Source organism: Arachis ipaensis, chromosome B04 (assembly GCF_000816755.2).
Source record: "Arachis ipaensis cultivar K30076 chromosome B04, Araip1.1, whole genome shotgun sequence".
Lineage (NCBI taxonomy): Eukaryota > Viridiplantae > Streptophyta > Magnoliopsida > Fabales > Fabaceae > Arachis > Arachis ipaensis.
In genome coordinates, this window is record NC_029788.2 from 70,977,594 (window position 1) to 71,003,090 (window position 25,497).

Below are 25,497 nucleotides of genomic sequence, written 5' to 3' on the forward strand. Positions count from 1 at the left end.
GATCAATGGATCCTATTCCAACATGATCGAGAACCGACAGATGATTAGCCGTGCGGTGACAGCGCATTTGGAACATTTCCACTGAGAGGACGGGAAGTAGCCATCGACAACAGTGATGCCCAACATTTGACTGAGATTTACAAGATGACTATAGCTTGCTTCAAGCCAACAATCTCCGTGGGATCGACCCTTACTCACGTAAGGTTTATTACTTGGACGACCCAGTGCACTTGCTGGTTAGTTGTGCGGAGTTGTGACAAATAGTTGAGATTACAATTGTGCATACCAAGTTGTTGGCGCCATTGATGATCACAATTTCGTGCACCAAGTTTTTGGCGCCGTTGCCGAGGATTGTTCGAGTTTGGACAACTGACGGTTCATCTTGTTGCTTAGATTAGGTACTTTTCTTTTTATTTTTCAGAATTTTTAATGAATTCTAGTGTTTCAAGGTGATGTTCTTATCATCACAAAAGCTGACTGATTCCCATCAATTTAGCTGTTGTATGTAATGACCTGCTGAAGCTTGGCTAGCCATGTCTAATCCTTTTTGGCCTGAAGCTTTAGACTAACATTGCATGATTCCTGGAATTCTTAATAAAAGTTTTGAATTTCTTTATTCTCTTTTCGAAAAATCACAAAAAATTTTATAAAATCATAAAAATCAAAAATATTTTATGTATCTTAGTGTCAATTTTTAAGTTTGGTGTCTTGCATGCATTATTTATTTGATCTTAGTTGCATTCTTTTTATTATTGTTTCTCATCATTTAAAAATTCAAAAAAAATTTTAAACTGTGTTTTTTCAAAGTCAATAACACAGAGAATTGAATATTTAGAACATTCAGCAGAGGAATTAAACAGAAAGAGCTGGGCGTTCAAAATGCCCAATGAAGAAGGAAAACTGGCGTTTAAACGCCAGCCAGGGTACCTGGCTGGGCGTTTAACGCCCAAAAAGGTAGCATTTTGGGCGTTAAATGCCAGAATGGATACCATTCTGGGTGTTTAACGCCAGGAGGACACTAGAGGGAAGATTTTGTTTTTAATTCAAATCTTTTTCAAATTTTCATAATTTTTCAAAATCAATTTTTTTTCAAATCATATATTTTCAATCATATCTTTTCAAAATCAATTTCTTTTCAATTTTTTTATTTATTACTATTTTTGAAAATCCTTGCGACAATTAATAATTTAATTCAAAATTTTCTAGTTGTTACTTGCCTATTAAGAAAGAATCAAAAGTTTTAATTCTAGAATCATATCTTCTAATTTCTTGTTAGTCAAGTAATCAACTTTAATTTTAAAACTTTCTCTTTTTAATTTGATTTTTAATCATATCTTCTCAATCATATCTTTTCAATCACATCTTTTTCAAAATTAAGTTTCAATCATATCTTTTTGATTTCTAATTTCAAAATCTTTTTCAAAAATCACTTTATTTTCTTTCCCAATCTTAGTTTTCGAAAATCATCAATCAAATTTTCAAATTTCTTTTAATTTTTTTTAAAATCTTTTTAATTTATTCTCGAAAATTCTTCCCCTCTTTTCACTCCCTTTTATTTAAGGGACTAACACTCCTCCTCAAGGTGCAATTCGAACTCTATCCTTCTTGATAAGTTCGAATTCTCTTCTATCTACCTTCTCCTTCTATTCTTCTTTTCCTCTGACACTTCAAGGAATCTCTATACTGTAACATAGAGGATTCCATACTTTCTTGTTCTCTTCTCTTTCATATGAGCAGGAGCAAAGACAAAAGCATTCTTGTTGAGGCTGATCCTGAACCTGAAAGGACCTTGAAGAGAAAGCTAAGAGAAGCTAAAGTACAACTCTCTGGAGAGGACCTAACAAAACTTTTCAAATAAGAAGAAGTCATGGCAGCCGAAAACAACAATGCCAACAATGCAAGGAAGGTGCTTGGTGACTTTACTACACCTACTCCTGACTTCTATGGGAGAAGCATCTCAATCCCTGCCATTGGACAAACAACTTTGAGCTTAAGCCTTAATTAGTTTCTCTAATGTAACAGAATTATAAGTTTCATGGACTTCCATTAGAAGATCCTCATCAGTTCTTAGCTGAATTCTTACAAATCTGTGACACTATCAAGACCAACGGGGTTGATCTTGAGGTCTATAGACTTATGCTTTTTCCTTTTGCTGTAAGAGACAGAGCTAGGACATGGTTGGATTCACAACCCAAAGAAAGCCTGAACTCTTGGGAAAAGATAGTCAATGCCTTCTTGGCAAAGTTTTTTCCACCTCAAAAATTGAGCAAGCTTAGAGTGGAAGTCCAAACCTTCAGACAGAAGGAAGGAGAATTCCTCTATGAAGCTTGGGAAAGATACAAGCAATTGATCAGAAGGTGTCCTTCTGACGTGCTTTCCGAATGGAGCATCATAGGTATATTCTATGATGGTCTGTCTAAACTATCCAAGATGTCATTGGATAGCTCTACGGGAGGATCTCTTCATCTGAAGAAGACGCCTGCAGAAGCTCAAGAACTCATTGAAATGGTTGCAAATAACCAATTCATGTACACTTCTGATAGGAATCTGTGAATAATGGGACAAATCAGAAGAAAGGAGTTCTTGAGATTGATAGTCTGAATGCCATAGTGGCTCAGAATAAAATATTGACTCAGCAAGTCAATATGATTTCTCAGAGTCTGTCTGGAATACAAGCTGCATCAGTCAGTACTAAGGAAGTTTCCTCTGAAGAAGAAGCTTATGACCCTGAGAACCCTGCAATGGAAGAGGTGAATTACATGGGAGAACCCTATGGAAACACCTATAATCCTTCATGGAGAAATCATCCAAATCTCTCATGGAAGGATCAACAGAGACCTCAACAAGGTTTCAACAACAGTAATGGTGGAAGAAACAGGTTAAGCAATAGCAAGCCTTTTCCATCATCTTCTCAGCAACAGACAGAGGATTCTAAGCAGAGCCACTCTGGCTTAGCAACTATAGTCTCTGATCTAATTAAAACAACTCAAAGTTTCATGACTGAAACAAGGTCCTCCATTAGAAATTTGGAGGCACAAGTGGGTCAGCTGAGTAAGAAAGTTACTGAACTCCCTCCTAGTACTCTCCCAAGCAATACAGAAGAGAATCCAAAAGGAGAGTGCAAGGCCATCACCATAACCCACACGGCTGAACCTGGGGAGGAGGAAGAGGCAGTGATCTCCACTGAGAAAGACCTCAATGGATGTCCACTGGCCTCCATGGAGTTCCCTAATAAGAAACCATGGGAATCTGAGGCTCACACTAAGACCATAGAGATTCCATTGAATTTACTCCTGCCATTTATGAGCTCTGATAAGTATTCTTCCTCTGAAGAGGATGAAGATGTTACTGAAGAGCAAGTTGCTAAGTATCTTGGAGCAATCATGAAGCTAAATGCCAAGTTATTTGGTAATGAGACTTGGGAGGATGACTTGACTAGGCAGAGATTACCTCTGAAGAGACAAGATCCTGAAAAGTTCTCAATACCTTGTGCCATAGGCACCATGACCTTTGAGAAGGCTCTATGTGACCTAGGGTCAAGCATAAACCTCATGCCTCTCTCTGTAATGGAGAAGCTAGGGATCATTGAGGTACAAGCTGTAAGAATCTCACTGGAGATGGCAAATAATTCAAAGAAATAGGCTTATAGACTTGTAGAGGATGTCTTGGTAAAGGTTGAAGACCACTACATCCCTGCTGATTTCATAATCCTAGACACTGGAAAGTGTATGGATGAATCTATCATCCTTGGTAGACCCTTCCTAGCCACAGCAAAAGCTGTGATTGATGTAGACAGAGGAGAATTAGTCCTTCAAGTGAATGAGGACTCCCTTGTGTTTAAAGCTCAAGGATCTCCCTCTGTAACCATGGAGAGGAAGCATGAAAAGTTTCTCTCAATACAGAGTCAAGCAAAACCCCACAGTCAAACTCTAAAGTTTGGTGTTGGGAGGCCACAACCAAACTTTAAGTTTGGTGTTGAACCCCCACATTCAAACTCTAAGTTTGGTGTTGGGAGGTTCCAACATTGCTCTAAACATCTGTGAGGCTCCATGAGAGCCCACTGTCAAGCTATTGACATTAAAGAAGCGCTTGTTGGAAGGTAACCCAATCTTTAATTATCTATGTTAAATTTTTCTTTTCTTTTGTTATTTTATGTTTTCTGTAGGTTGATAATCATGTGAAGTCACAAAAACAATTGAAAAAGAAAAAGCAGACTAAAAAACAGAATTAAAAACAGAACACCCTGGAGGAGAAACTTACTGGCGTTTAAACGCCAGTAAGAGTAGCAGAATGGGCGTTAAACGCCCAGTCTGGCACCATTCTAGGTGTTTAACGCTAGAAATGGGCACCAGACTGGCGTTTAACGCTAGGAATGGGCAAGAAGCTGGCGTTAAACGCCAGAAATGGGCAGCAGCCTGGCGTTTAACGCCAGGATTGGCAGAAAAGGGCGTTTTGCATGCCACTTGGTGCAGGGATGAGAAATCCTTGACACCTCAGGATCTGTGGACCCCACAGGATCCCACCTACACCACCTCTCTCTCTTCTTCACCCACTCACCAATCACCTCAATACCTCTTCCCCAAAAATCCCTCACCTATCAAATCCCACCATTCTCTTCACTACTCACCTCCATCCTTCATAAAACCCCACCTACCCCACCATTCAAATTCAAACCACTTTTCCTCCCAAACCCACCCATAATGGCCGAACCATATCCCCCTCTCAACTCCTATATAAACCCATCTTCACTCCTTCATTTTCACACAACATACACACTACTTCTCCCCCTTAGCCGAAACACTAAGCCCCCTCCATCTCCTCTATTTCTTCTTCTTCTACTCTCTCCTTTCTTCTTTTGCTCGAGGACGAGCAAACCTTCTAAGTTTGGTATGGTAAAAGCATTGCTTTTTGTTTTTGCATAACCATTAATGGCACCAAAGGCTAGAGAAACCTCTAGAAAGAGGAAAGGGAAGGCAAAAGCTTCCACCTCCGAGTCATGGAAGATGGAGAGATTCATCTCAAGGGTGCACCAAGACCACTTCTATAAAGTTGTGGCCAAGAAGAAGGTGATCCCCGAGGTCCCTTTCAAACTCAAAAAGGGTGAATATTCGGAGATCCGACATGAGATTCGAAGAAGAGGTTGGGAAGTTCTCACCTACACCATTCAACAAGTCGGAATCTTAATGGTTGGAGTTCATCCAACGCTCAATCATTCTCACTAGCAACCGGTCTGAAGTTACTATAGACCGGGCTATCATGATCCATAGCATCATGATTAGGGAGGAAGTAGAAGTTCATGAAGTTATATCCCAAGAACTCTACAAGGTGGCGGACAAGCCCTCTACCTTGGCAAGGTTAGCCTTTCCTCACCTCATTTGTCACTTCTGCAATTCAGTTGGAATTGACATAGAGGAAGACATTCTCATTGATGAGGACAAGCCCATCACTAAGAAAAGGATGGCGCAAACAAGAGATCCCACTCATGGACATGAGGAAATTCCTCATCATGAAATCCCTGAGATGCCTCAAGGGATGCATTTTCCTCCACAGAGCAAATCAACACCTCCCTAGGAGAATTAAGTTCCAACATGGGACAACTAAGGGTGGAGCACCAAGAGCATTCCATCCTCCTCCATGAAATTAGAAAAGATCAAATAATCGTGAGAGAGGAGCAAAAAAGGCAAGGAAGAGATATTGAGGAGCTCAAACACTCCATAAGATCTTCAAGAGGAAGAACAAGCCGCCATTACTAAGGTGGACCCGTTCTTTAATTTCCTTGTTCTTATTTTTCTATTTTTCGAAATTATGCTTTATGTTTATCTATGTTTGTGTCTTTATTACATGATCACTAGTGTCTTAGTGTCTATGTCTTAAAGCTATGAATGTCCAATGAATCCATCACCTTTCTTAAATGAAAAATGTTTTTAATTGAAAAATAAAAAGAAGTGCATGAATTTCAAATTTTAAAACAGTTTAATTATTCTGATGTGGTGGCAATACTTTTGTCTTTCTAAATGAATGCTTGAACAGTGCATATTTTTGAATTTGATTATTCATGAATGTTAAAATTATTGGCTCTTGAAAGAATGATGGAAAAGGAGAAATGTTATTTGATAATCTGAAAAATAATGAAATTGATTCTTGAAGCAAGAAAAAGCAGTGAATACAAAAAAAAAAAAGAAAGAAAGAAAAAGCAAGCAAGAAAAAGCCAATAGCCCTTTAAACCAAAAGGCAAGGGTAAAATAAAAAGGATCCAAGGCTTTGAGCATTAGTGGATAGGAGGGCCCACAGGAATAAAATCTTGGCCTAAGCGGCTAAACCAAGCTGTCCCTAACCATGTGCTTGTGGTGTGAAGGTGTCAAGTGAAAACTTGAGACTGAGCGGTTAAAGTCGTGGTCTAAAGCAAAAAGAGTGTGCTTAAGAGCTCTGGACACCTCTAATTAGGGACTCTAGCAAAGCTGAGTCACAATCTGAAAAGGTTCACCCAGTTATGTGTTTGTGGCATTTATGTATCCGGTGGTAATACTGGAAAACAAAATGCTTAGGGTCACGGCCAAGACTCATAAAGTAACTGTGTTCAAGAATCAACATACTTAACTAGGAGAATCAATAACACTATCTGAATTCTGAGTTCCTATAGATGCCAATCATTCTGAACTTCAAGGGATAAAGTGAGATGCCAAAACTGTTCAGAAGTAAAAAGCTAATAGCCCCGCTCATCTAATTAAGACTGATCTTCATAGATGTTTTTGGAATTCATTATATATTCTCTTCTTTTTATCCTATTTGATTTTCAGTTGCTTGGGGACAAGCAACAATTTAAGTTTGGTGTTGTGATGAGCGAATAATTTATACGCTTTTTGGCATTGTTTTTAGTAGGTTTTTAGTATATTTTAGTTCGTTTTTATTATGTTTTTATTAGTTTTTAAATAAAAATCTCATTTCTAGACTTTACTATAAGTTTGTGTGTTTTTCTGTGATTTCAGGTATTTTCTGGCTGAAATTGAGGGACTTGAGCAAAAATTTGATTCAGAGGCTGAAAAAGAACTGCAGATGCTGTTGGATTCTGACCTCCCTGCACTCGAAGTGGATTTTCTGGAGCTACAAGAACCCAATTGGCACATTCTCAATTGCATTAGAAATTAGACATCCTGGGCTTTCCAGCAATATATAATAGTCTATACTTTTCCCGAGATTTGGTGGCCTAAACCGGCGTTCCAAGTCAACATAGAAATTATGGCGTCAAAACACCAGAACTGGAATAAAAGCTAGAGTTAAACGCCCAAACTGGCACAAAAGCTGGCGTTTAACTCCAAGAAAAGTCTCTACACATGGAAGCTTCAATGCTCAGTCCAAGCACACAGCAAGTGGGCCTGGAAGAAGATTTCTGCATTAATTACTTATTTCTGTAAACCCTAGGCTACTAGTTCTCTATAAATAGGACCTTTTGCTATTGTATTTGGTATCTTTGGACGTTTAGTCCCTAGACCTTGGAGGCTGGCCATTCGGCCATGCTTACACCATTATCACTTTTGTATTTTCAACGGTGGAGTTTCTACACACCATAGATTAAGGTGTGGAGCTCTGCTGTTCTTCATGAATTAATACAATTACTATTGTTCTTCGATTTAATTCAAGTCTATTTCTTCTCCAAGATATCCATTCACACCCAAGAACATGATGAATGTGATGATTATGTGACACTCATTACCATTCTCACCTATGAATGCGTGACTGACAACCACTTCCGTTCTACATGCAAACAAGCTTGAATGTGTATCTCTTGGGTTTCTAATCTAAGATTAAAACCTTCGTGGTATAGGCTAGAATTATTGGCAGCCATTCCTGAGATCCGAAAAGTCTAAACCTTTTTGTGGTATTCTGAGTAGGATATGGGAAGGGATGACTATGACGAGCTTCAAACTCGTGAGTGTTGGGCGTGTGACAGATGCAAAAGGATCAATGGATCCTATTCCAACATGGTCGAGAACCGACAGATGATTAGCCGTGCGGTGACAGCGCATTTGGAACATTTTCACTGAGAGGACGGAAAGTAGCCATTGACAACGGTGATGCCCAACATAAAGCTTGCCATGAAAAGGAGTATGAATGATTGGAAGAAGGCAATAGGAAAGTAGAAGTTTAGGAGGAACAAAGCATCTCCATACGCTTATCTGAAATTTTTACCAATGAATTACATAAGTATCTCTATTTTTATTTTATGTTTTATTCATATTTTAATTATCAATCCTCCATAACCATTTGAATCCACCTAACTGAGATTTACAAGATGATCATGGCTTGCTTCAAGCCGACAATCTCCGTGGGATCGACCCTTACTCACGTAAGGTTTATTACTTGGACGACCCACTGCACTTGCTGGTTAGTTGTGTGGAGTTGTGACAAATAGTTGAGATTACAATTGTGCGTACCAAGTTGTTGGTGCCATTGATGATCACAATTTCGTGCACGAGTGTGTATGGTGATTCATTTAGCCTTTGCTTGGATAGTTTAGCTAGAGTATTAGACAGGTGTGTTAGTTTAAACCTTGTATTAAATTTTGAAAAATGTCATTTTATGGTAAAACAAGGTATTGTTCTAGGACATGTTGTTTCCAATACTGGTATTTCTGTAGATCCAGGAAAGGTAGATGTGATTTCTAGTTTGCCTTACCCCTCCTCCGTGAGGGATGTCCATTCGTTCCTTGGTCATGCAGGTTTCTACCGGAGATTTATCAAGGACTTCAGTAAGGTAGCATTGCCTTTATCCAGACTACTGCAGAAGGATGTTGAGTTCGAGCTGAGTGAGGCCTGCTTGGAAGCGTTTGATAAGCTGAAGATCGCTTTGACTCAAGCTTCGATTGTGAGAGGACCAGACTGGAGCCAGCCTTTTGAGATTATGTGTGACGCCTCCAACCATGCAGTAGGAGCGGCGCTGGCTCAGCGCAAAGGTAAGGACCCTTTTATAGTTGCTTATGCTTCTAAGACCTTAGACGCTGTTCAGTCTAATTATACTACCATTGAAAAAGAGCTTCTGGCTATTGTTTTTGCTCTGGATAAATACCGAGCCTATTTACTTGGTACTAAAGTGGTAGTGTACTCAGACCATGTAGCTCTAAAATATTTATTAGCTAAAAAAGAGTCAAAACCAAGGTTAATACGTTGGATATTGTTCCTAGAAGAATTTGATTTAGAAATCAAAGATAGGAGTGGTTCCCAGAATTTAGTGGCGGACCACTTGAGTCACCTAGAGCACATTTTAAGAATGACTCCACTCCTATCAATGATGCTTTTCTATTTGATAGCTTGCATGCAATATCTGAAGTAGTTCTTTGGTATGCACATGTAGCTAATTATCTAGTTAGTCATACCTTCCATCCTAATTTTACTAAGCATCAAAGGGACAAGCTGAAAAGCGAGTCCAAATATTATATATGGGATGACCCATATTTATAGAGATATGGCGTTCACCAGATAATTAAAAGGTGTGTGCCTCAATCAGAATTCCAGTCAATTTTAGAGGCCTGCCACTCCTCTGAGAGTGGTGGACATTTTGGCCCTCAAAAAACAGCTAGAAAAATTTTAGAATGTGGATTCTGATGGCCCACTCTTTTTACGGATGCTACTGCCTTCTGTAAATCTTGTTCCCCATGCTAAAGGTTTGGTAATATATCCAAGAGGGATGAGATGCCCTAACAGCTTATGCTATTCTGTGAAATTTTTTATGTTTGGGGCATTGACTTCATGGGTCCATTCCCAAACTCTAGTGGTTTCTTATATATATTGTTAGCTATAAATTATGTTTCTAAATGGGTGGAAGCAATTCCTACCCGTACTGATGATGCTAACTTTGTTGTCTCCTTTGTTAAAAATCATATTATCTATCGCTTTGGATCACCACGAGCAATCGTGAGTGATCAAGGCACTCACTTTTGTAACAGGAGATTAGCAGGTCTATTGAAGAAGCATGGGATTGTTCACAAGGTAGCAACAGCTTACCAACCTCAGACCAATGGGCTAGCTGAGGTATCTAACAGAGAGATAAAGCGCATTCTGGAGAAGATAGTCAAGCCTCATAGGAAGGACTGGAGCACCAGGCTTGTAGATGCGCTTTGGGCTTATCGGACAGCATACAAGAGACCCATAGGAATGAGCCCTTTCCGCTTAGTGTACAGAAAGGCTTGTCACCTCCCAGTGGAGGTGGAACACAAGGCTTTCTGGGCTGTAACGGAATGCAACATGAGATTTGAGAAAGCTGGTGCTGAAAGGAAGTTGCAACTAGCAAAACTGGAGACCTGATGGACGTAATATTCTCATGCCGGATTAGAAATTAATAATGAGTTCAATCGTGAGTATTGTCTAATCGACATGCAAATATCGCATCAAACAAGTCTAAAATCTATGACCGAGAGTATTGATCCTGGGTCGTTCTCCCTAGGATTTGCCTTAGAATGCGCATCATTGATTAGGAAGTCTTTTGTGGTTTTGAGAGTTGGTGCGAGAATTCAAGCTAACAAAGGTAAACAATAATTAATTGAAATAAAAAGCCTTGGCTAAGGGTGAGTATTGGAAGTTCCATCATTATAGTTTCCTTCAATTGTGATAAGAGTTGATTATTGCTTCACTTAGTTAACCCCCTAATAATGGAGAAAAGTCAAGTGGGAGTAACTAACTTGAGTCACAAGTCCCAATCTCACCCTAGGGAAGTCTAGCTTTAGTGCACTCCAAGTCAATTAGCAATTCTCAATTCCTAATCAACAATTGATATCCACTATTCAAGTGTCTCCAATAACTCAACCCCTAAGCCAAGTAAGAGAAATCTACTCCATAGCTAGGGTTGTCATTTTCACAAACAATTGGTAGGCAATTATAAAAGACATGATGTAATTTAGAGAAAAAGATTGAATTAAAGCTACCTAATCCAAGCAATCATCAACAATCAAGCAATTGAATGAAATTCCTCAATTAATTAACAAAAATTCAAAATAACAAAGTCACAAATCTAGATCCAAATGCATGAATCAAAAGAACACTAATTGAGATTAGAAGAACAGTAGATCTACAACTTGTATGAAAGTAAAAGTGAATTAGCAATGGATCTCACCAAAAAATCAAAGGAGAATTACAATCGGAGTGAGTAAAATCCTAGAGAGAAGTTGGAGTTTCTCTCTCTAAAAGCCAAAATATAACTAACTACCCAAAATATCTAGAATTCTGACTAGTTGTTCCAACCCCTCTAATCCTTGGTCTTCTTAAGGTTTTCCCTCCAGAATTTTGCCCCAAAACAGGGCCTCCAACTGCCTGAAATTGCTGGTCACATTTTCTTCTCAAAAAATCACGTGCGCCCATCGGCGTATATGCGCACAGTACGCGTACACGTCCATGGGGTTTTTCACGTAAGCGCACCGGCTTTTCGTCTCGGCTCTACTGCGCCGGTGATAAACCCCGATTTTGTGATTTATCTTGTGCTTATTTTGGGGGATTTTATCAACTTTTCTCACATTTATTCAATGAAATAGCATGGTTTTGTAATTCTCCCTTGATTTGTGCTTAAATGTGAAAACATGCTTTTTAGGCCCTAAAATTGGTGATTTTAATTCACTTTAATTCCATTTGATGCCTTGATGTGTTTGTTGAGTGATTTCATGTTTGTAAGGCAAGTATTGGATGGAAGAAGTGAGAAGAAAAGCATGCAAGTGGGAGAACTCATGAAGAAATGGAGAAACCGTAAAGTTGTCAAGCCTGACCTCTTCGCACTCAAACGATCACAACTTGAGCTACAGAGGTCCAAATGAGGCGGTTCGAGTTGCGTTGGAAAGCTAACATCCGGGGCTTCGAAATGATATAAATTTTGCTGCCATATCTTGCTTTGCATTCAGAGGCGCGCACGCCCACTTTGCGCGCACGCGCCGATGCTGTCCATGGCCCACTTTATTGAAATCGCCCCCAGCGATTTTGCACCTCATTTTGGGCCCAATCCAACCCATTTCTGATGCCATTGAACCCAAGGACTGAAGGAGGAAAGACCAAGTAGTCATAATATATTTTTCATCATGTTTTAGGGTAGAATTCTAGAGAGAGAGACTCTCTCCTCTCTCTAGATTTAGGATAGAAATTAGGGTAGAGTTAGGTTAATCACTCTCAAATTTCTCTTTTAATTCTTGTTTTGATCTTAATTCTCTTACATTTTAGTGTTCTATTGTCTTCATCTTCTTATTTTCTCTTGTTAATTTCTTGTTTTGTCCTCTTTTATGTTTATGAACTCTTGTTGGATTTGGATTTTTCTTTAATGAGATTTGATGTTTGATGTTCTTTTGATGTTGATTTGAGTTGTTGATTTACTTTTCTTGCAATTGGTAGTTGGTAGATTTTATTATTCTTGCACATTTTATTATGCTTTCCTTTTATGCCTTCCAAGTGTTTGATAAAATGCTTCGAAGGATGTTAGAGTAGATTTTGAGCATTCTTGGCTTGGAAAGAGTAATTAGGTGATCTTGAGTCATGAAAACCCAACTCATGTTGGTGATCTAGAGTTGTTAGCTAGTATTGTTTCCATTGACGCAAATCTTTTGCTAATTAAATTAGTGAGTTGATTAGGACTTATGGAATATTGTTTCCATTGACGCTAATCTTTTGCTAGTTTAATTAGTAAGTTGGTTAGGACTTTTGGATTGAGATTAGCTAGTCTCGTTAGACTTTCTCCCTATTTGTTGGAGTTGACATAATGAGATAAATTCTTGTTTATATTTGTGATATGATTAATTAGTCTTGTTTGACATTCTCCCGATGTGTGAGTTATCTAAATAAGATGAAGTAATTCTTTCTATAAGAAGAAAATCTAGACCATCGAACAATTCTCTTAAATCAAAATGGCGCCGTTGCCGGGGAGTTGCAATGGTGTTATGTTATTGGTTATTGTATATATTGTGAATAGCTTGGTTTTTGGATTGCTTGTTAGTTTTTTCTAGTTTTAGGACTTTGTTTCATTATTTCTTGTTAGCTTTTGTTTCTTATTTTTACTTTTCACTATGAATTCTCACTTTGGCTATGAGTGTGATTACAACTATGTTGTAGGAAATGAGAACTTCAATGAAGATGTACATCAAGGATGGGATAACCAAAGGTGGGAGGAGCCATATGCATATGATCAATCCTCATGGCAACAACCTCCACCAATGCACTATGAAGAAGAGCCATTCTATGATGCATATCAATTCAATGGTTATGGTGAATCCTCTAGTGACTTTCAAGAACCACCACACACCTATGAGCCATATCCTCAACATAGCCATCAACCATACTCACAAGCCCCTTCTTACCAACCATCTTCATATGACCCTAATCCATATCCATCCTACCAACAATCATATGAGCCATATGAACCATATGACGAACCACCACCCCAATTCCACCACCAATACCCTCAAGAACCACCACCTCACTACCCTTACCAAGATGAATCACCTCCCATGTATGATAACTTTCAACCACATAATGAATTTCCCTTTCCACCACAACCCGCCAAGGAAGAACACCCACATCTATCCATCCAAGAGTCAATGGATCGTCTCAAGGAAGAAATGGATCGGCTTCAAGCAATAATCCGTCAAAAGGAGCAAGAGGAAGCCCAAAGGAGGAATTATGAAGCTATTGAGGCCAACCTTGCCAAAATTAAAGCCAACTTGGACTCATGGGACTCATGTAACAAGCAAGGCATCTCCACGGATGAGTGTGAGAAATCAACCGAAGAAAGAAGCATGAAGGAGATTTTAGAATCTCAACATGAGGACAAGGAGATGGGGTATGTCTTATAACAAGTGGAGGAGGGAGAGATTGTTAAAGAAGAAGAAGTGGTTGAAGAGTTAGAGGAAGTTGAACAAGAGGTGGATTCCAAGTTTGAGAACACTTCCACACCAAGTGACATTGTTGATGCACTTCCATTGTGGAATGTGGAGAAGCAACCAAGGAGCTTAGTGAGGGAGTGAACTTGAAGCTCCAAGGTGAAGAAGAGGAGTTAAAGCAAGAAATGAAATAAGAGGAGGAGGTAGGGATTCTTGAACAAGAGGAAGGAGTGGTTGAAGACTTAGGAGATGCGGAACCTCCTTGGGAACATAGGATTGAAGAAAACCCCTCCAAGATGATTAAAATTGATGCTAGGGAGGAATGTGCACAACCTCCAAGGCATATCTCTTGTGAAGAATTGGATGGGATAGACCAAGCATTGAGTTCCCTTGGTGAGGAAGACCAAGCATCAAGTCTTAGTGGTGAAGAATCCTTTGAGCATGAAGAACCTTCTCCCAAGGAGATGGAAAGTAATGTGGAGGTAAATCTCTCTTGTCCTCCCATTTGTGATTTGAGTAAGGGAAAAGGTTTAGATAAAATTGTTGAACAAAGGATTGAAATTAAGAGATCTTGTGGAGAGGTGGAAGTCCTTAGAAAAAGGAGGATGGGAATTGAATATGCCTTGTCAAGACCCTTGGAATCACCTTTGCCTAGGTTGCCATCTACACCTTCATTTGAGTGGGTGAAACTCATTTCTATTAGTTTTATTATCCCACTCGAATATGGTTTGCTTGAAACGGATGGCCAACTTAGAATGCTTTGTGGGATGAAGAATAAAGAAATATGCTTCGTTGTTGGCGTTGCAAATCAAGGCTCATTATGGTTGATGCATCAAACATGAGATACAAAGGTTGGAGTAGTGCTCACCGAGATGGGTCTAGGAGGATTGTTGGTCACTTTATAGAGAATTCACCTTGCTCACCACCCAGATGGGCCAATAATGAAAGCCAACTTTAAGACAGGTGTGAAAACAAAGTGTGGGATCCCGGATCACACAAGGAAGAACAACTTTGGGAGCCTATGGTTTGTGAAGAACTCCATCAAAGCTTGGAGTTATTATCTTTGACTGATGAAGCACAATGGAGATTCAAGCATTGGTGGATGTTCCAAGATGGTTACAAGCACAAGCCACCTTGATGAGGAGCTCCCCATAAGTCCAACTTAAGGACAATAAACAAAAGTGCTAGGTGGGAGACAACCCACCATGGTAACATCTTTTCATTTTTCTCTTTTGTACATACTGGTAAAATAGGTTTAATTTCATGTTTTGTTTAATTAGTTGAGTTTAGTTGGTAGTTTAGCATGTTGAATAAGGCTTTTGTGGTATTTGGGTAGCTGTTTGGAGGTTTGGAATGCTTGGTTTGGTGCAAGGACTTGGAAAATTTTGAAAAACAGAGCACCAACCTGCGCGTGCACGCACCTGGCGTGTACGCGCGCCTCAAGCATTTTTGAACATCCACGCGGACGCGCCAAGTACGCGTACGCGTGGATGCAAAGATTTCACCTCCAAGCCAAATTCTAGAGAGTTGTGCCTAACTTGTGCCTACTTTGTGCGTGAGGCACAAACCAACCACGCGTGCGCGCACCTGGCGCGTACGCGCCCTTTTGGCAATTCACGGATAGACGCGCTAGCGCACCTTGCGCGCGCGCACCGATCACCTGTTTGCACTCCTGGTACATTTTCCAGAGAGTTGTGCCACTTTTGTGCCTATTCTGTGCCTGCCACCTGCGCGTGCGCGCACTTTGCGCGTCCGCGCCGATTAAAAAAAAAATTATAACCTTTTGCCCATTGCATTCGTATACTTCCACTCATTCCATTTTTATTTTGTTTTCATAGCTTATTTTTACCTTAGTTTTTTTTAGTTTCTTATTTTAATAATGGTGTTGTATTTCCCTACTCAATTGTTGAGAATTTCTTGCATTATTTTGGTGCCTCTTGACTTGTTTGATATTAGTTAATATGCCTTTGCTTGAATTGCCTAACTTAGGTTTCCAATTTGGGAAATTAGGGTCTCTGAGTTTGATTTGGGAATTTAAGAATTAGGGATTTTATAAAGTAATATGGATAGATATGAATAGATATTTTGATAAAACTGGAGAGTAAGATAATTTTAAAATCAAATATACTCTCTTAAGAATATTTAGGAACATTATCTATCAACATATTGCTAAGTCCAATCAATTATTTCTAATTTAAATTATAAAATGAACAAGTTAATTATATTTTGTAAAGTACAATTTAAATTCAAATATCAATTCTTTAGATTAAATTATATAAATCTCTATTATTTTTCTATCTCCGAAACTTTAATTTCAATTTATAAAATAATTAATTATAATAAAAATTGTACATAAATATTAATTGACTTAAACTTAAAGTATTTATAAATATCAATTTAATCATTTCTAATAAAATAATTTCTAGGAGTCAATGCAATACCTAAAGATGGGGTATTTTTCTACCACCCAATCAATTCATCCATTGGAAAATCAATGCAAATCTTCATGAACAAGTTATCTAAGGTATTCACAATCAAATCTAATCAAGCAATACTATAGCTAAGCAATCATAAAACAATGAAGAAATCAAGAACTATATACAAAGGAGCAAAAAGGATAGATCTCACCATGGTGGGGTGTCTCCCACCTAGCACTTTTGTTTAATCTCCTTAAGTTGGACTTTCACTAGCTCATTGCTCTTTGCTAAGAGTTGCATCTTCTAAGAGGAATACCTCAATCTCCTTGTTGCTTTTTATTTGCTCACCATGATACAACTTGAGACAGTGCCCATTGACCTAGAAGATATCCGGACTTGAGGGATGGTGTAAATGGTAAACCCCATAGGGTTCCGCTTTCTCTACTTGATATGGGCCTTCCCATTTCGACCTTAGTTTGCCGGGCAACAATCTCAATCTTGAATTGTAAAGAAGGACTAGATCACCGGCTCTAAATTCTTTACCTCTTATGTTTTTATCATGCACGGCTTCCATTTTCTCCTTGTAAAGTCTAGAGTTCTCATAAGCTTCAAGGCTCAAACATTCTAACTCCGCTAGTTGTAGCTTCCTCTCAACTCCGGCTCCACCCAAACTTGTATTGTACTCCTTGATGGCCCAATATGCCTTGTGCTCTATCTCCACCGGTAAGTGGCAAGCTTTGCCATACACCAACCGAAAGGGGCTCATGCCAATTGGCATTTTGTATGCCATTCGGTAGGCCCATAATGCATCGATGAGCTTAGCACTCCAATCCTTCCTATTGGGCTTCACAATTCTTTCCAAGATGCGTTTAATCTCCCGATTGCAAACCTCGGCTTGGCCGTTTATTTGTGGGTGGTAGGCCGTAGCCAGTTTATGCATGATGCCATATTTCTTCATTAGCCCTTCCAGTCTCCTATTGCAAAAATGTGAGCCTTGGTCGCTCATGATTACTCGTGGTGACCCAAATCTACAAATGATATTATTTCTCACAAATGAAAGGACCACATTAGCATCGTCCGTCCGGGTGGGTATCGCTTCCACCCATTTGGACACATAATTAACGGCAAGTAGAATGTAGAGAAAACCAGTAGAATTTGGGAATGGCCCCATGAAGTCGATACCCCATACATCAAAAATCTCACAAAATAGCATGGTTTGTTGGGGGATTTCATTCTTCTTGGAGATATTACCAAATCTAAGGCATTGAGAACAAGATTTACAAAAAAGAGAAGAGTCCTTGAAAAGAGTTGGCCACCAAAATCCACAATCTAGGATTTTCCTTGCCGTCCTTTGGGGTCCAAAATGGCCTCCTCCTTCGGAGGAGTGGCAAGCTTCTAAGATTGAGTGAAATTCGGTTTATGGTATTGACGTGGCGAAAATTGGCGAGTTAAAAAATTGTTATAAGAAATACGTTGCAAGTACAGTTCTTAACCAACCGAAAATCCGGTTATCAATTTAGAAGTGGTTGTCACAAAATTAAAATTAAAATACTGGGAGTATGAATCCCAGGTCAACTCCCAACGAGTTGCAGGAAGATGTGCTATTTTATTAATCAGATATTTTCTAAAAATGGTTTGAGTTGATAAACAGGAAATTAAATCAGAGAATTTATGTAATTTAAATAAAAACCTTGACCGGGAGTAGATTAGTTGGAAGCCCTATCCTTGATGGAGTTCTCTCAAGATAAAAGTGATAATTAAAGGTTGCCTGCTCAGTTATCCTTTACCAGGCAAAGGAAAGTTAAGCAAGTTGGAAGTCAATTTCTATTCACAAGTTCTATTCCTCTCCCTTGGGAAGGACTAGTGTCAGTGATTAGAGGGCGACCCAACGCGAAACCCAACTATAATTTTACTCCTGAGCATCCAACTCAAGGTCCTCCTGTCAATCAACTCCCAATCAAGTTATGGAACTACTCGCTCATTATGATTGTAAAATCCACAAAATAAGAAAGGTAAATATGGAAAGACATGATAAATAATAATCAAAAGGATCAATTAAAAATAAAAATAGTTCTTGTATAAATAAATTCTAGAAATAATACAAGAGTAACTCTGAGTAAATAAAGGACATGGAAGAGTAAGTGACAGGCAAGGAAACAAACTAGAATGACGAAGTCTTGAGGGAGGTAATAACTCTTCTCAATATCCTAGTCCAAAAAGCAAATAAAATCAAAATCCTAAGAACTATGAATGTATAGAGAGAAAACCTAAAAGAGGAGTAAAATTAGATCTAAAACTAAAAGTATGCGGAATGAATGTTGTCTTCTGGTCTCTGCATGTTTCCTGGCTCTAATATGCTTTTCTGGACCGAAAACTGGGTCAAAACAGGGCCCAAAATCGCCCCCAGCAAATTCTGTAGATTCTGCAAATCGCGCACGTCACGCGATCGCGTCATCCAGGCGTTCGCGTCATCCAGCATTTTGCCTTGCCACACGTGCGCGTCGTCCATCCCTTCGCGTCACTTGTGCAGTTTTCAATCCGCGTGGTCGCATGAGCCATGCGTCCGCGTCACTGCAATTTCCTCTATGTCGCGCGGTCGCGTGAGCCATGCGTCAGCGTCACTTCTCGCTGGTCATCTCCTCAATTTCTTGTGTTCCTTCCATTTTTGCAAGCTTCCTTTCTAATCTCTAAGTCATTCATGCCCTATAAAGCCTGAAACACTTAACACACATATCAAAGCATCGAATGGAATAAAGGAGAATTAAAATACAAAATTAAAAGTATCTAGGAAGCAAGTTTTCCACCATGAAGTATTTTTAGGAAGGAATTATAAATGCATGCTAATCATATGAATAAGTGGGTAAAGATTTGATAAAACCGCACAATTAAGCACAATATAAACCATAAAATAGTGGTTTATCAGGTATGCACCTCTGAATTACTTGATCCGCCCCACATCTCCAAAGGTAAGGGTCATCCCACACATAGTATTTGGATTCGCTTTCTAGCTTATCCCTTTGGTGTTTGGAGAGATTAGGAGGGAAGGAGCGAGATACCAATTAATTGGTGATTGGTGCATACCAAGGAATGGTTTCTGAGATTGCATGCAAGCCCTCAAAGGGGAAAGAATCATTAATTGGAGTGGTATCGCCTTTGGTGTGTTCAAGGCGACTTAAGTGATCTGCCACTAGATTTTGCGTACCACTCCTATCCTTAATTTCCAAGACAAATTCTTGCAACAATAAAACCCATCTAATCAATCTCGGTTTGAATTCTTTCTTAGCCAACAAATACTTTAACACCGCATGATCCGAGTACACTACCACCTTTGAACCAAGTAGATATGCTCGGAACTTGTCCAAGGCAAAAACTATGGCCAATAGTTCTTTCTCGGTGGTAGTGTAGTTGGATTGGGCTCCATCTAGTGTTTTTGATGCATAGGCTATGACATATAGATTCTTACCCTCACGTTGTGCTAACGCGGCTCCCACGGCAAAATTTAAAGCATCATGATGAGCGGATAATTTATACCCTTTTTGGCATTATTTTTACATAGTTTTTAATATATTTTAATTACTTTTTATTATATTTTTATTAGTTTTTATTCAAAAATTACATTTCTGGACTTTACTATGTGTTTGTGTGTTTTTCTGTGATTTCAGGTATTTTCTAGCTGAAATTGAGGAACCTGAGCAAAAATCTGATTCAGAGGCTGAAAAAGGACTACGGATGCTGTTAGATTCTGACCCTGCTGCATTCGAAATGGATTTTCTGGAGCTACAGAATCCCAATTGGCGCGCTCTAAATTGCGTTGGAAAGTAGACATCCTGGGCTTTCCAGCAATATATAATAGTCCATACTTTTCCCGATATTTGATGGCCCAAATTGGTGTTCAAAGTCAGCCTAAAACATCTTGGCGTAAAACGCCCAAACTGGCACCAGAATTGGAGTTAAACGCCCAAACTGGCACCAAAGCTGGCGTTTAACTCCAGGAAAAGTCTAAGCACGAAAAAGCTTCAATGCTCAGCCCAAGCACGCACCAAGTGGGCCCCAAAAGTAGATTTCTGCACTATCTGCACCTAGTTACTCATTTTCTGTAAACCTAGATTACTAGTTTAGTATAAAAACTACTTTTAGTGATTTATTTAAGGGTCTTTCAACCATCTTTTGATCATTGTACACGTTTGGAGGCTGGCCTCATGGCCATGCCTAGACCTTTTTCACTTATGTATTTTCTACGGTAGAGTTTCTACACCCCATAGATTAAGGTGTGGAGCTCTGCTGTTCTTCATGAATTAATGCAATTACTACCATTTTTCCTTCAATTCACACATACTTCTTCTCCAAGATATACTCTTGTTCTTAATTTAGTTAAGTCAGCATGAAGGGGTGACCCGTGACAATCACCCAATCTTCATTACTCGCTTAGCTAAGATCGCGTGCCTGACAACCACAAAGCGATATACATGATATTCAACGTAGTCATTGGACGACAGGTGGAGTATACTCTCTTGGATATCTAATACACAGACCGAGTTCGTGAGATTAGTATCTTCGTGGTATAGGCTAGAACCATTGGCAGCATTCCTGAGATTCGGAAAGTCTAAACTTTGTCTGTGGTATTCCGAGTAGGATCTGGGAAGGGATGACTGTGACGAGCTTCAAACTTGCGAATGTTGGGCGCAGTGACAGTGTGCAAAAGGACAATGGTCCTATTCTGACGCTAGCGAGAACCGACAGATGATTAGCCGTGCGGTGACAGTGCATATGGATTTGTTTTCATCCGAGAGGATCATACAGCTTGCCATGGAAGGAGGTAACGCATGGTTGGAAGAAGGCAGTAGGAAAGCAGAAGTTCAGAAGCAACAAAGCATCTCTAGACGCTTATCTGAAATTTCCACCAATGAATTACATAAGTATCTCTATTTTATTTTCTTTTTTATTTATATTTTAATTATTAAAACCTTATAACCATTTGAATCCGCCTGACTGAGATTTACAAGGATGACCATAGCTTGCTTCAAGCCGACAATCTCTGTGGGATCGACCCTTACTCACGTAAGGTATTACTTGGACGACCCAGTGCACTTGCTGGTCAGTTACGCGGAGTTGTGAAGAAGTGTTGAGATCACGATTCCGTGTACCACATCACACATTATTTCGAATGGCCGATTCCAATCCGGCCCTCGCACGATGGGAGCTTGGGTCAATGCTACCTTGAGCTTGTCAAAAGCCTCCATGCATTTCTTGCTAATATCAAACTCAATGTCCTTTTGCAACAATCTTGATAGAGGCAATGCTACCTTACTACTGTCCTTTATGAATCTTCGATAAAATCCTACACGTCCAAGGAAAGAACGGACTTCCCTCTCGGAAGAGGGGTAAGGCAAGCTAGATATAACATTGATCTTTGCTGGATCTACAGAAATACCATCTTTGGAAACAATATGTCCTAAAACAATGCCTTGCCTAACCATGAAATGGCACTTTTCCAAATTCAAGACAAGGTTGGTTTTAGTACATCTTTCCAAAACTTTTTCAAGGTTATCCAAGCAATGATCAAAAGAATTACCATATGCCGTGAAGTCATCCATGAATACCTCCATGCATTGCTCTAAGAAATCCACAAATATGCTCATCATGCATCTTTGGAAAGTTGTCGGTGCATTGCATAGGCCGAATGGCATACGCTTGTATGCATAAGTTCCAAAAAGGCAAGTAAATGTTGTTTTTTCTTGGTCCTCTAGAGCAATATGTATTTAGAAGTACCCCGAATAGCCATCAAGAAAGTAATAATGGGATTTACCAGATAATCAATCGAGCATTTGATCAATAAACGGAAGTAGAAAATGGTCTTTTCTAGTGGCCGAATTCAACCTTCGGTAGTCTATGCATACTCGCTAAGAGTTTTGCACCCGTGTTACTATGAACTCCCCGCTTTCATTATTGATTGTGGTTACCCCGGACTTCTTTGGCACAACTTGTACGGGACTCACCCATTCACTATCCGAAATGGGGTAGATGGTGTCCGGCTCGAGTAACCGGGTTTCCTCCTTCTTGACAACCTCTAAAATGGTAGGATTCAATCGTCTTTGAGGTTGTCTAATGGGTCTAGCTTCTTCTTCTGCAATACCCGTCAGGGTTATTATGCTCTTGTCTGCCAAGACAAACCTAGCCGCTGACCGCTTCAACGGTGGGAGCTTCAATACATGATAAACGGAAAGAGGCATAATGCTAATGCATGCACCAAGGTCACATATACAATCAATGAATTGGACTCCATCAATGATACAAGAGACTAAACAAGGGCCCGGATCAACACACTTTTCCGGGATGGCTCCCATCAAAGCCGAAATAGAATTCCCCAATGGAATGGTTTCTAACTCATGAATTCTATGTTTGTTCATACACAAGTCCTTAAGAAACTTTGCATATTTAGGCACTTGATGTATAGCATCAAAGAGAGGGATAGTTACCTCCACTTTCTTGAACATCTCTACCATTTTTGGGTCAAGTTCTACAAGCTTCTTAGCCTTTCTTGGCAATGTAGGAAAAGGAATTGGTTGAGCCACTTCTTCCAAGACTTGCTCCTTTCTAGGGACTTCACTCCTTGGTTGAGGGTCTTCATCTTCAACTATCTCATGTGCTTCTTCCTCTTCTATTATTTCTTCTATCTCAACTCTATTCTCCTCTTGAGTAACTATCATTGGACTAGGTGCCTTTGAGTCCCTCTCTTTCAATTGATTTCCGGACCTCAAGGTTATGGCGTTTATGCTACCCTTGGGTTGGATAGAGGTTGAGAAGGTATGGCACTAGAGTTTGGAGCTTGAGGAGTGGAGGTAGAAGGTGGCTCCATGCGAGCAATGAGGGCTTGGAGGGTGGAAGTAAGACCATTGAGACTTGAGTTGAGTGTATTTTGGAGTTCTCTTTGCCCTTAGAGTATGGACCGGAGTGTCTCATCTTTATTTGAAGAAGTGGAATGATAGGTGATTTGTGGTGCTTGTGATTGGCTGGGTTAGGGTGGTTATCTATGAGGTGGTATGTAGGTTTGGTAGTTTCTTCCTTAGTTTGGTTGTTGGTTTGGAGGGTTTTGTGAGTATCGATTTTGTGGATTGTTGGTATTCCATCTTTGGTTTCCTCCATTGTCCCTACCTCCTTATTGATAATTGTCCCACCAAGCATGGTTGGAGCTATCCCTCCAACCTTGATTAGAGTTGTTACTCCCTTGGTTATAATTGCCTCATAGAAGGAGCGATCATAAAAGTTGTGGGTAGCCGCTAGAGTGTTATCTTCTTAGAGACTCGGACATTCATCCGTGTAGTAGGAGTAGCATGAGCAAATACCGCATACTTTTTGGGGGACCAATTATTGACTTTGTTGGTGTTGAGGAGATGGTAGAGGTTGTGGAGGTTGTGGTTGATTCACTTGGAGTTTCTGTAGAAGACATGTCATCTCACACAAGGTCTTGGTCAGGGTGGCGGTCTCACCACTAGAAGAGACTTCATTCACGGCCTTTAGGCGGTTGATTCTCCGTCTAGCATGTTGTGTGGATTTGGCCAAGTCGGTAATGAGTTGCCATGCCTCCTCCGCCGTCCTATACTTTGACAAAGAACCGTTGCTTGAGGCATCCAATAGATTCTTGTCTTGTTCCCTCATGCCTTGGCACACATAGCTAAGAAATACTTGAGTGTCAATTATGTGGTTGGGACATGAGTCAAGACATTTATGAAACCGTTCCCAATATTCATATAGAGTTTCCATTTCACCTTGTACAATACATGAGATTTCCTTCCTTAGCTTGTCCGTCATTTCTATGGGCATGAATTTATCAAGGAATTCTCTTCTAAGCAAGTCCCAATCGGAGACAACATCACTAGGTAAGGTATAAAACCACTCCTTGGCTCTTCCCTCAAGAGAGAAAGGGAAGGCAAACAACCATATGGCCACCTCATCGGATCCTTCCCGCCTAGTGGTCAAGCATACACCATGAAAGTCCTTAAGGTGTCTAATTGGATCTTGTGTGGGAAGTCCATGGAACTTTGGTAGAAGATTAATGAGAGCGGTCTTGAGTTCAAAGTTTTCATTCAAGTTGGGATGAAGCACATGAAGAGGTTGGAGAACAAAGTCCGGTGCACCCGCTTCTTTGAGAGTAACTCTCCTTGGAGCGGCCATATTGTCAACACCTAGATCAAAAGAAGAACTATTAGTAGTATCAACGGAAGAGTAATTAGTGCCTTCGTTGGATGACGGTGATATGGTTGGTGAATTGGTAAAAGCCTTTTCACCTTCCTCAAAGTCTAACCGCCTCCGAGCTTGCCTAATATGAAGCAAAGTTCTTTCAATTTCCGAATCAAATGGTGCTAAGCTCGAATTTGGTAGTGAACGCGTCATACAATGAAAGAGATAAGAAACTCATGACATCAAGTGATACTTAAGCAAAGATTAATTCTAACTAACAATCAAACAAACAAACAAATAATCAAGAGAGAAATGCAAGTATCCACATATTAACATATTTACACTAACCAATAGAATGGCACACATAAGCGAAACCCCGGCAACGGTGCCATTTTGATGGACGTAATATTCTCATGCCGGATTAGAAATTAACAATGAGTTCAATCGTGAGTATAGTCTAATCGACATGCAAATATTGCATCAAACAATTCTAAAATCTATGACCGAGAGTATTGATCCCGGGTCGTTCTCCCTAGGATTTGCCTTAGAATGCGCATCATTGATTAGGAAGTTTTTGTGGTTTTGAGAGTTGGTGCAAGAATTCAAGCTAACAAAGGTAAACAACAATTAATTGAAATAAAATCTTTGGCTAAGGGTGATTATTGGAAGTTCCATCATTATAGTTTCCTTCAATTGTGATAAGAGTTGATTATTGCTTCACTTAGTTAACCCCCTAATAATGGAGGAAAGTCAAGTGAGAGTAACTAACTTGAGTCACAAGTCCTAGTCTCACCCTAGGGAAGTCTAGCTTTAGTGCACTCCAAGTCAATTAGCAATTCTCAATTCCTAATCAACAATTGATATCCACTACTCAAGTGTCTCCAATAACTCAACCCCTAAGCCAAGTAAGAGAAATCTACTCTATTGCTAGGGTTGTCATTTTCACAAACAATTGGTAGGCAATTATAGAAGACCTGATGTAATTGAGAGAAAAGGATTGAATTAAAGCTACCTAATCCAAGCAATCATCAACAATCAAGCAATTGAATGAAATTCCTCAAT